Source organism: Camelus bactrianus, chromosome 3, assembly GCF_048773025.1.
Source record: "Camelus bactrianus isolate YW-2024 breed Bactrian camel chromosome 3, ASM4877302v1, whole genome shotgun sequence".
NCBI lineage: Eukaryota > Metazoa > Chordata > Mammalia > Artiodactyla > Camelidae > Camelus > Camelus bactrianus.
This window is the reverse complement of record NC_133541.1, coordinates 129,957,335-129,969,357: the sequence shown is the minus strand read 5'-3', so window position 1 is coordinate 129,969,357 and position 12,023 is coordinate 129,957,335.

The following is a 12,023-nucleotide window of genomic DNA, read 5'->3' as shown; positions in this document are numbered from 1 at the left end:
TTCACTGTCAAACCGAGTTGGAGCTAGTACCTCCCCATATATAAGGATGGAGTGGAGTTTGCAACTGAAAAGAAACTTTGTGTTCCCAAAAATCTAGGTGAAGTACGGCTTTCACACACACATATCTCTCAGAACTCAGGAGGTGGAGAGACGTTCGTTCATCTAGCACCAAGGGAACCGGTTGAAAGTGACACTTTTTCTCTGCTTTTTCAGTCTGTTTCCTAGTGCCGGTTTGAAGTTCCTGCAGTATTCACTGTCAAACCGAGTTGGAGCCTGTACCTCCCCATGTATATGTATGGAATGGAGTTCGCAACTGAAAAGAAACTTTGTGTTCCCAACAAGCTATGTGAAGGACGGCTTTCACACACACTTTTCTCTCAGAACTGAGCAAGTGGAGAGACGTTCGTTCATCTAGCACCAAGGGAACGGGTTGCAGGAGACACTATTTCTCTGCTTTCTCAGTGTGTTTCCTAGTGCCGGTTTGAAGTTCCTGCAGTTTTCACTGTCAAACCGAGTTGGAGCTAGTACCTACCCATATATATGTATGGAATGGAGTTTGTAACTGAAAAGAAACTGTGTTCCCAACAAGCTAGGTGAAGGACGGCTTTCACACACACTTATCTCTCAGAACTGAGCAAGTGGAGAGACGTTCGTTCATCTAGCACCAAGGGAACGGGTTGCAGGAGACACTTTTTCTCTGCTTTCTCAGTCTGTTTCCTAGTGCCGGTTTGAAGTTCCTGCAGTTTTCACTGTAAAACAGAATTGGAGCTTCTACCTCCCCAATATATGTATGGAATGGAGTTAGCAACTGAAAAGGAACTTTGTGTTCTCATCAAGCTAGGTGAAGGACGGCTTTCACACACACTTATCTCTCAGAACTGAGCAAGTGGAGAGACGTTCATTCATCTAGCACCAAAGGAACGGGTTGCAGGGGACACTTTTTCTCTGCTTTCTCAGTCTGTTTCCTAGTGCCGGTTTGAAGTTCCTGCAGTTTTCACTGTAAAACAGAGTTGGAGCTTCTACCTCCCCATATATATGTATGGAATGGAGTTTCCAACTGAAAAGAAACTTTGTGTTCTCATCAAGCTAGGTGAAGGACGGCTTTCACACACACTTATCTCTCAGAACTGAGCAAGTGGAGAGACGTTCGTTCATCTAGCACCAAGTTAACGGGTTGAAGGAGACACTGTTTCTCTGCTTTCTCAGTCTGTTGCCTAGTGCCGGTTTGAATTTCCTGAAGTTTTCACTGTCAAACCGATTTGGAGCTAGTACCTCCCCATATATATGGATGGGGTGGAGTTTGCAACTGAAAAGAAACTTTGTGTTCCCAAAAAGCTAGGTGAAGGACGGCTTTCACACACACTTATCTCTCAGAACTGAGCAAGTGGAGAGACGTTCGCTCATCTAGCACCAATGGAACGGGTTGCAGGAGACACTTTTTCTCTGTTTTCTCAGTCTGTTTCCTAGTGCCGGTTTGAAGTTCCTGCAGTTTTCACTGTCAAACCGAGTTGTAGCAAGTACCTCCCCATATATATGTATGGAATGGAATTTGCAACTCAAAAGAAACCTTGTGTTGCCAACAAGCTAGTTGAAAGACGGATTTCACACACACTTATCTCTCAGAACTGAGCAAGTGGAGAGACGTTCGTTCATCTAGCACCAAGGGAAAAGATTGCAGGAGACACTTTTTCTCTGCTTTCTCAGTCTGTTTCCTAGTGCCGGTTTGAAGTTCCTGCAGTTTTTACTGTCAAACCGAGTTGGAGCTAGTACCTCCCAATATATATAGATGGAGTGGAGTTTGCAACTGAAAAGAAACTTTGTGTTCCCAACAATTTAGGTGAAGGACGGATTTCACACACACTTATCTCTCAGAACTGAGCAGGTGGAGAGACGTTCGTTCATCTAGCACCAAGGGAACGGGTTGCAGGAGACACTTTTTCTCTGCTTTCTCAGTCTGTTTCCTAGTGCCGGTTTGAAGTTCCTGCAGTTTTCACTGTAAAACCGAGTTGGAGCTAGTACCTCCCCATATATATGTATGGAATGGAGTTTGCAACTGAAAAGAAACTTTGTGTTCCCAACAAGCTAGGTGAAGGACGGCTTTCACACACACTTATCTCTCAGAACTGAGCAAGTGGAGAGACGTTCGTTCATCTAGCACCAAGGGAACGGGTTGCAGGAGACACTATTTCTCTGCTTTCTCAGTCTGTTTCCTAGTGCCGGTTTGAAGTTCCTGCAGTTTTCACGGTAAAACCGAGTTGGAGCTAGTACCTCCCCATATATATGTATGGAATGGAGTTTGCAACTGAAAAGAAACTTTGTGTTCCCAACAATCTAGTTGAAGGCGGATTTCACACACACTTATCTCTCAGAACTGAGCAAGTGGAGAGACGTTCGTTCATCTAGCACCAAGGGAACGGGTTGCAGGAGACACTATTTCTCTGCTTTCTCAGTCTGTTTCCTAGTGCCGGTTTGAAGTTCCTGCAGTTTTCACTGTAAAACCGAGTTGGAGCTAGTACCTCGCCATATATATGTATGGAATGGAGTTTGCAACTCAAAAGAAACTTTGTGTTCCCAACAATCTAGTTGAAGGCGGATTTCACACACACTTATCTCTCAGAACTGAGCAAGTGGAGAGACGTTCGTTCATCTAGCACCAAGGGAACGGGTTGCAGGAGACACTATTTCTCTGCTTTCTCATTCTGTTTCCTAGTGCCGGTTTGAAGTTCCTGCAGTTTACACTGTCAAACCGAGTTGGAGCTAGTACCTCCCCATATATATGGATGGAGTGGAGTTTGCAACTGAAAAGAAACTTTGTGTTCCCAACAAGCTAGGTGAAGGACGGCTTTCACACACACTTATCTCTCAGAACTCAGGAGGTGGAGAGACTTTCGTTCATCTAGCACCAAGGGAACGGGTTGCAGGAGACACTTTTTCTCTGCTTTCTCAGTCTGTTTCCTAGTGCCGGTTTGAAGTTCCTGCAGTTTTCACTGTCAAACCGAGTTGGAGCTAGTACCTACCCATATATATGTATGGAATGGAGTTTGTAACTGAAAAGAAACTTTGTGTTCCCAACAAGCTAGGTGAAGGACGGCTTTCACACACACTTATCTCTCAGAACTGAGCAAGTGGAGAGACGTTCGTTCATCTAGCAACAAGGGAACGGGTTGCAGGAGACACTTTTTCTCTGCTTTCTCAGTCTGTTTCCTAGTGCCGGTTTGAAGTTCCTGCAGTTTTCACTGTCAAACCGAGTTGGAGCTAGTACCTACCCATATATATGTATGGAATGGAGTTTGTAACTGAAAAGAAACTTTGTGTTCCCAACAAGCTAGGTGAAGGACGGCTTTCACACACACTTATCTCTCAGAACTCAGGAGGTGGAGAGACTTTCGTTCATCTAGCACCAAGGGAACGGGTTGCAGGAGACACTTTTTCTCTGCTTTCTCAGTCTGTTTCCTAGTGCCGGTTTGAAGTTCCTGCAGTTTTCACTGTCAAACCGAGTTGGAGCTAGTACCTACCCATATATATGTATGGAATGGAGTTTGTAACTGAAAAGAAACTTTGTGTTCCCAACAAGCTAGGTGAAGGACGGCTTTCACACACACTTATCTCTCAGAACTGAGCAAGTGGAGAGACGTTCGTTCATCTAGCAACAAGGGAACGGGTTGCAGGAGACACTTTTTCTCTGCTTTCTCAGTCTGTTTCCTAGTGCCGGTTTGAAGTTCCTGCAGTTTTCACTGTCAAACCGAGTTGGAGCTAGTACCTACCCATATATATGTATGGAATGGAGTTTGTAACTGAAAAGAAACTCTGTGTTCCCAACAAGCTAGTTGAAGGACGGCTTTCACACACACTTATCTCTCAGAACTGAGCAAGTGGAGAGACGTTCGTTCATCTAGCACCAAGGGAACGTGTTGCAGGAAACATTTTTCTCTGCTTTCTCAGTCTTTTTCCTAGTGCCGGTTTGAATTTCCTGCACTTTTCACTGTAAAATCGAGTTGGAGGTTCTACCTCCCCATATATATGTATGGAATGGAGTTTGCAACTGAAAAGAAACTTTGTGTTCCCAACAAGCTTGGTGAAGGCCGGCTTTCACCAACACTTATCTCTCAGAACTGAGCAAGGGGAGAGACGTTCATTCATCTAGCACCAAGGGAACGGGTTGAAGGAGACACTTATTCTCTGCTTTCTCATTCTGTTTCCTAGTGCCGGTTTAAAGTTCCTGCAGTTTTCACTGTAAAACAGAGTTGGAGCTTCTACCTCCACATATATATGTATGGATTGGAGTAAGCAACTGAAAAGAAACTCTGTTTTCCCAACAAGCTAGGTGAAGGACGGCTTTCACACACACTTATCTCTGAGAACTGAGCAAGTGGAGAGACGTTCGTTCATCTAGCACCAAGGGAACGGGTTGCAGGAGACACTTTTTCTCTGCTTTCTCAGAGTGTTTCCTAGTGCCGGTTTGAAGTTCTTGCAGTTTTCACTGTAAAACCGAGTTGGAGCTAGTACCTCCCCATATATATGTATGGAATGGATTTTGCAACTGAAAAGAAACTTTGTTTTCCCAACAAGCTAGGTGAAGGACGGATTTCACACACACTTATCTTTCAGAACTGAGCAGGTGGAGAGACGTTCGTTCATCTAGCACCAAGGGAACGGTTTGCAGGAGACACTTTTTCTGCTTTCTCAGTCTGTTTCCTAGTGCCGGTTTGAAGTTCCTGCAGTTTTCACTGTAAAACCGAGTTGGAGCTTGTACCTCCCCATATATATGTATGGAATGGAGTTTGCAACTGAAAAGAAACTTTGTGTTCCCAACAAGCAAGGTGAAGGACGGCTTTCACACACACTTATCTCTCAGAACTGAGCAGGTGGAGAGACGTTCGTTCATCTAGCACCAAGGGAACGGGATGCAGGGACACATTTTCTCTGCTTTCTCAGTCTGTTTCCTAGTGCCGGTTTGAAGTTCCTGCAGTTTCCACTGTAAAACAGAATGGAGCTAGTACCTCACATATATATGTATGGAATGGAGTTTGCAACTGAAAAAAAACTTTGTGTTCCCAACAAGCTAAGTGAAGGACGGCTTTCACACACACTTATCTCTCAGAACTGAGCAAGTGGAGAGACGTTCGTTCATCTAGCACCAAGGGAATTGGTTGCATGAGACACTTTTTCTCTGCTTTCTCAGTCTGTTTCCTAGTGCGGTTTGAAATTCCTACAATTTTCACTGTAAAACAGTGTTGGAGCTAGTACTTCCCCATATATACGGATGCAGTGGAATTTGCAACTGAAAAGGAACTTTGTGTTCCCAACAAGCTAGGTGAAGGACGGCTTTCACACACACTTATCTCTCAGAACTGAGCAGGTGGAGAGACGTTCGTTCATCTAGCATCAAGGGAACGGTTTGCAGGATACACTTTTTCTCTGCTTTCTCAGTCTGTTTCCTAGTGCCGGTTAGAATTTCCTGCAGTTTTCACTGTAAAACCGTGTTGGAGCTTGTACCTCCCCGTATATATTTATGGATTGGAGTTTGCAACTGAAAAGAATCTTTGTGTTCCCAACAAGCTAGGTGAAGGACGGCTTTCACACACACTTATCTCTCAGAACTGAGCAGGTGGAGAGACGTTCGTTCATCTAGCACCAAGTGAACGGGTTGCAGGAGACACTTTTTCTCTGCTTTCTCAGTCTGTTTCCTAGTGCTGGTTTGAAGTTCCTGCAGTTTTCACTGTAAAACAGAGTTGGAGCTAGTACTTCCCCATATATATGGAAGGAGTGGATTTTGCAACTGAAAAGAAACTTTGTGTTCCCAACAAGCTAGGTGAAGGACGGCTTTCACACACACTTAACTCTCAGAACTGAGCAGGTGGAGAGACGTTCGTTCATCTAGCACCAAGGGAACGGGTTGCAGGAGACACTTTTTCTCTGGTATCTCAATCTGTTTCCTAGTGCCGGTTTGAAGTTCCTGCAGTTTTCACTGTAAAACCGAGTTGGAGCTAGTACCTCCCCATATATATGGATGGAGTGGAGTTTGCAACTGAAAAGAAACTTTGTGTTCCCAACAAGCTAGGTGAAGGACGGCTTTCACACACACTTATCTCTCAGATCTGAGCAAGTGGAGAGACGTTCGTTCATCTAGCACAAAGGGAACGTGTTGCAGGAGACATTTTTCTCTGCTTTCTCAGTCTGTTTCCTAGTGCAGGTTTGAATTTCCTGCACTTTTCACTGTAAAACTGAGTTGGAGCTTCTACCTCCCCATATATATGTATGGAATGGAGTTTGCAACTGAAAAGAAACTTTGTGTTCCCAACAAGCTAGGTGAAGGACGGCTTTCACACACACTATTCTCTCAGAACTGAGCAAGTGGAGAGACGTTCGTTCATCTAGCACCAAGGGAACGGGTTGCAGGAGACACTTTTTCTCTGCTTTCTCAGTCTGTTTCCTAGTGCCGGTTTGAAGTTCCTGCAGTTTTCACTGTAAAACAGAGTTGGAGCTTTTACCTCCACATATATATGTATGGATTGAAGTTAGCAACTGAAAAGAAACCTTGTTTTCCCAACAAGCTAGGTGAAGGACGGCTTTCACACACACTTATCTCTCAGAACTGAGCAAGTGGAGAGACGTTCGTTCATCTAGCACCAAGGGAACGGGTTGAAGGAGACACTTTTTCTCTGCTTTCTCAGTCTGTTTCCTAGTGCCGGTTTGAAGTTCTTGCAGTTTTCACTGTAAAACCGAGTTGGAGCTATTACCTCCCCATATATATGGATGGAGTGGAGTTTGCAACTGAAAAGAAACTTTGTGTTCCCAACAAGCTAGGTGAAGGACGGCTTTCACACACACTTATCTCTCAGAACTGAGCAAGTGGAGAGACGTTCGTTCATCTAGCACCAAGGGAACGGGTTGCAGGGACACTTATTCTCTGCTATCTCAGTCTGTTTCCTAGTGCCGGTTTGAAGTTCCTGCAGTTTTCACTGTAAAACCGAGTTGGAGCTAGTACCTCCCCATATATATGTATGGAATGGATTTTACAACTGAAAAGAAACTTTGTTTTCCCAACAAGCTAGGTGAAGGACGGCTTTCACACACACTTATCTTTCAGAACTGAGCAGGTGGAGAGACGTTCGTTCATCTAGCACGAAGGGAACGGTTTGCAGGAGACACTTTTTCTGCTTTCTCAGTCTGTTTCCTAGTGCCGGTTTTAAGTTCCTGCAGTTTTCACTGTAAAACCGAGTTGGAGCTTGTACCTCCCCATATATATGTTTGGAATGGAGTTTGCAACTGAAAAGAAACTTTGTGTTCCCAACAAGCAAGGTGAAGGACGGCTTTCACACACACTTATCTCTCAGAAATGAGCAGGTGGAGAGACGTTCGTTCATCTAGCACCAAGGGAACGGTTTGCAGGTACACATTTTCTCTGCTTTCTCAGTCTGTTTCCTAGTGCCGGTTTGAAGTTCCTGCAGTTTCCACTATAAAACAGATTTGGAGCTAGTAACTCACATATATATGTATGGAATGGAGTTTGCAACTGAAAAGAAACTTTGTGTTCCCAACAAGCTAGGTGAAGGACGGCTTTCACACACACTTATCTCTCAGAACTGAGCAAGTGGAGAGACGTTCGTTCATCTAGACCCAAGGGAATTGGTTGCATAAGACACTTTTTCTCTGCTTTCTCAGTCTGTTTCCTAGTGCGGTTTGAAGTTCCTGCAATTTTCACTGTAAAACCGTGTTGGAGCTCGTACTTACCCATATATACGGATGCAGTGGAATTTGCAACTGAAAAGGAACTTTGTGTTCCCAACAAGCTAGGTGAAGGAAGGCTTTCACACACACTTATCTCTCAGAACTGAGCAGGTGGAGAGACGTTCGTTCATCTAGCACCAAGGGAACCGGTTGAAAGAGACACTTTTTCTCTGTTTTCTCAGTCTGTTTCCTAGTGCCGGTTTGAAGTTCCTGCAGTTTTCACTGTAAAACCGAGTTGGAGCTAGTACCTCCCCATATATATGTAAGGAATGGAGTTTGCAACTGAAAAGAAACTTTGTGTTCCCAACAAGCTAGTTGAAGGACGGCTTTCACACACACTTATCTCTCAGAACTGAGCAAGTGGAGAGACGTTCGTTCATCTAGTACCAAGGGAACGGTTTGCAGGAGTCACTTTTTCTCTGCTTTCTCAGTCTGTTTCCTAGTGCCGGTTTGAATTTCCTGCACGTTTCACTGTAAAAAAGAGTTGTAGCTTCTATCTCCCCATATATATGGACGGAGTGGGGTTTGCAACTGAAAAGAATCTTTGTATTCCCAACAAACTAGGTGAAGGACGGCTTTCACACACACTTATCTCTCAGAACTGAGCAAGTGGAGAGACGTTCGTTCATCTAGCACCAAGGGAACGGTTTGCAGGAGACAATTTTTCTCTGCTTTCTCAGTCTGTTTCCTAGTGCCGGTTTGAAGTTCCTGCAGTTTTCACTGTAAAACCGTGTTGGAGCTTGTACCTCCCCATATATATGTATGGATTGGAGTTTGCAACTGAAAAGAAACTTTGTGTTCCCAACAAGCTAGGTGAAGGACGGCTTTCACACACACTTATCTCTCAGAACTGAGCAAGTGGAGAGACGTTCGTTCATCTAGCACCAAGGGAACAGGTTGCAGTAGACACTTTTTCTCTGCTTTCTCAGTCTGTTTCCTAGTGCCGGTTTGAAGTTCCTGCAGTTTTCACTTTAAAACCGAGTTGGAGCTAGTACCTCCCCATATATATGGAAGGAGTGGAGTTTGCAACTGAAAAGAAACTTTGTGTTCCCAACAAGCTAGGTGAAGGACGGCTTTCACACACTTATCTCTAAGAACTGAGCAAGTGGAGAGACGTTCGTTCATCTAGCACCAAGGGAACCGGTTGAAAGAGACACTTTTTCTCTGTTTTCTCAGTTTGTTTCCTAGTGCCGGTTTGAAGTTCCTGCAGTTTTCACTGTAAAACCGAGTTGGAGCTAGTACCTCCCCATATATATGTAAGGAATGGAGTTTGCAACTGAAAAGAAACTTTGTGTTCCCAACAAGCTAGGTGAAGGACGGCTTTCACACACACTTATCTCTCAGAACTGAGCAAGTGGAGAGACGTTCGTTCATCTAGCACCAAGGGAACGGGATGCAGGAGTCACTTTTTCTCTGCTTTCTCAGTCTGTTTCCTAGTGCCGGTTTGAATTTCCTGCACGTTTCACTGTAAAAAAGAGTTGGAGCTTCTACCTCCCCATATATATGGAAGGAGTGGAGTTTGCAACTGAAAAGAATCTTGTATTCCCAAGAAGCTAGGTGAAGGACGGCTTTCACACACACTTATCTCTCAGAACTGAGCAGGTGGAGAGACGTTCGTTCATCTAGCACCAAGGGAACGGGTTGCAGGAGACACTTTTTCTCTGTTTTCTCAGTCTGTTTCCTAGTGCCGGTTTGAAGTTCCTGCAGTTTTCACTGGAAAACCGAGTTGGAGCTAGTACCTCCCCATATATATGTAAGGAATGGAGTTTGCAACTGAAAAGAAACTTTGTGTTCCCAACAATCTAGGTGAAGGACGGCTTTCACACACACTTATCTCTCAGAACTGAGCAAGTGGAGAGACGTTCGTTCATCTAGCACCAAGGGAACGGTTTGCAGGAGTCACTTTTTCTCTGCTTTCTCAGTCTGTTTCCTAGTGCCGGTTTGAATTTCCTGCACGTTTCACTGTAAAAAAGAGTTGGAGCTTCTACCTCCCCATATATATGGAAGGAGTGGAGTTTGCAACTGAAAAGAATCTTTGTATTCCCAACAAGCTAGGTGAAGGACGGCTTTCACACACACTTATCTCTCAGAACTGAGCAGGTGGAGAGACGTTCGTTCATCTAGCACCAAGGGAACGGTTTGCAGGAGACACTTTTTCTCTGCTTTCTCAGTCTGTTTCCTAGTGCCGGTTTGAAGTTCCTGCAGTTTTCACTGTAAAACCGTTTTGGAGCTTGTACCTCCCCATATATATGTATGGATTGGAGTTTGCAACTGAAAAGAAACTATTTGTTCCCAACAAGCTAGGTGAAGGACGGCTTCCACACACACATATCTCTCAGAACTGAGCAAGTGTAGAGACGTTCGTTCATCTAGCACCAAGGGAACGGGTTGCAGGGGACACTTTTTCTCTGTTTTCTCAGTCTGTTTCCTAGTGCCGGTTTGAAGTTCCTGCAGTTTTCACTGGAAAACCGAGTTGGAGCTAGTAGCTCCCCATATATATGTAAGGAATGGAGTTTGCAACTGAAAAGAAACTTTGTGTTCCCAACAATCTAGGTGAAGTACGGCTTTCACACACACTTATCTCTCAGAACTGAGCAAGTGGAGAGACGTTCGTTCATCTAGCACCAAGGGAACGGTTTGCAGGAGTCACTTTTTCTATGCTTTCTCAGTCTGTTTCCTAGTGCCGGTTTGAATTTCCTGCAAGTTTCACTGTAATAAAGAGTTGGAGCTTCTACCTCCCCATATATATGGAAGGAGTGGAGTTTGCAACTGAAAAGAATCTTTGTATTCCCAACAAGCTAGGTGAAGGACGGCTTTCACACACACTTATCTCTCAGAACTGAGCAGGTGGAGAGACGTTCGTTCATCTAGCACCAGAGGAACGGTTTGCAGGGGACACTTTTTCTCTGCTTTCTCAGTCTGTTTCCTAGTGCCGGTTTGAAGTTCCTGCAGTTTTCACTGTAAAACCGTTTTGGAGCTTGTACCTCCCCATATATATGTATGGATTGGAGTTTGCAACTGAAAAGAAACTATTTGTTCCCAACAAGCTAGGTGAAGGACGGCTTCCACACACACATATCTCTCAGAACTGAGCAAGTGTAGAGACGTTCGTTCATCTAGCACCAAGGGAACGGGTTGCAGGAGACACTTTTTCTCTGTTTTCTCAGTCTGTTTCCTAGTGCCGGTTTGAAGTTCCTGCAGTTTTCACTGGAAAACCGAGTTGGAGCTAGTACCTCCCCATATATATGTAAGGAATGGAGTTTGCAACTGAAAAGAAACTTTGTGTTCCCAACAATCTAGGTGAAGGACGGCTTTCACACACACTTATCTCTCAGAACTGAGCAAGTGGAGAGACGTTCGTTCATCTAGCACCAAGGGAACGGTTTGCAGGAGTCACATTTTCTATGCTTTCTCAGTCTGTTTCCTAGTGCCGGTTTGAATTTCCTGCAAGTTTCACTGTAAAAAAGAGTTGGAGCTTCTACCTCCCCATATATATGGAAGGAGTGGAGTTTGCAACTGAAAAGAATCTTTGTATTCCCAACAAGCTAGGTGAAGGACGGCTTTCACACACACTTATCTCTCAGAACTGAGCAGGTGGAGAGACGTTCGTTCATCTAGCACCAAGGGAACGGTTTGCAGGAGACACTTTTTCTCTGCTTTCTCAGTCTGTTTCCTAGTGCCGGTTTGAAGTTCCTGCAGTTTTCACTGTAAAACCGTGTTGGAGCTTGTACCTCCCCATATATATGTATGGATTGGAGTTTGCAACTGAAAAGAAACTTTGTGTTCCCAACAAGCTAGGTGAAGGACGGCTTTCACACACACTTATCTCTCAGAACTGAGCAAGTGGAGAGACGTTCGTTCATCTAGCACCAAGGGAACGGGTTGCAGGAGACACTTTTTCTCTGCTTTCTCAGTCTGTTTCCTAGTGCCGGTTTGAAGTTCCTGCAGTTTTCACTGTAAAACAGAGTTGGAGCTAGTACCTCCCCATATATATGGAAGGAGTGGAGTTTGCAACTGAAAAGAAACTTTGTGTTCCCAACAATCTAGGTGAAGGACGGCTTTCACACACACTTAACTCTCTGAACTGAGCAGGTGGAGAGACTTTCGTTCATCTAGCACCAAGGGAACGATTTGCAGGAGACACTTTTTCTCTGCTTTCTCAGTCTGTTTCCTAGTGCCGGTTTGAAGTTCCTGCAGTTTTCACTGTCAAACAGAGTTGGAGCTAGTGCCTTCCCATATATATGGATGGAGTGGAGTTTGCAACTGAAAAGAAACTATGTGTTCCCAACAAG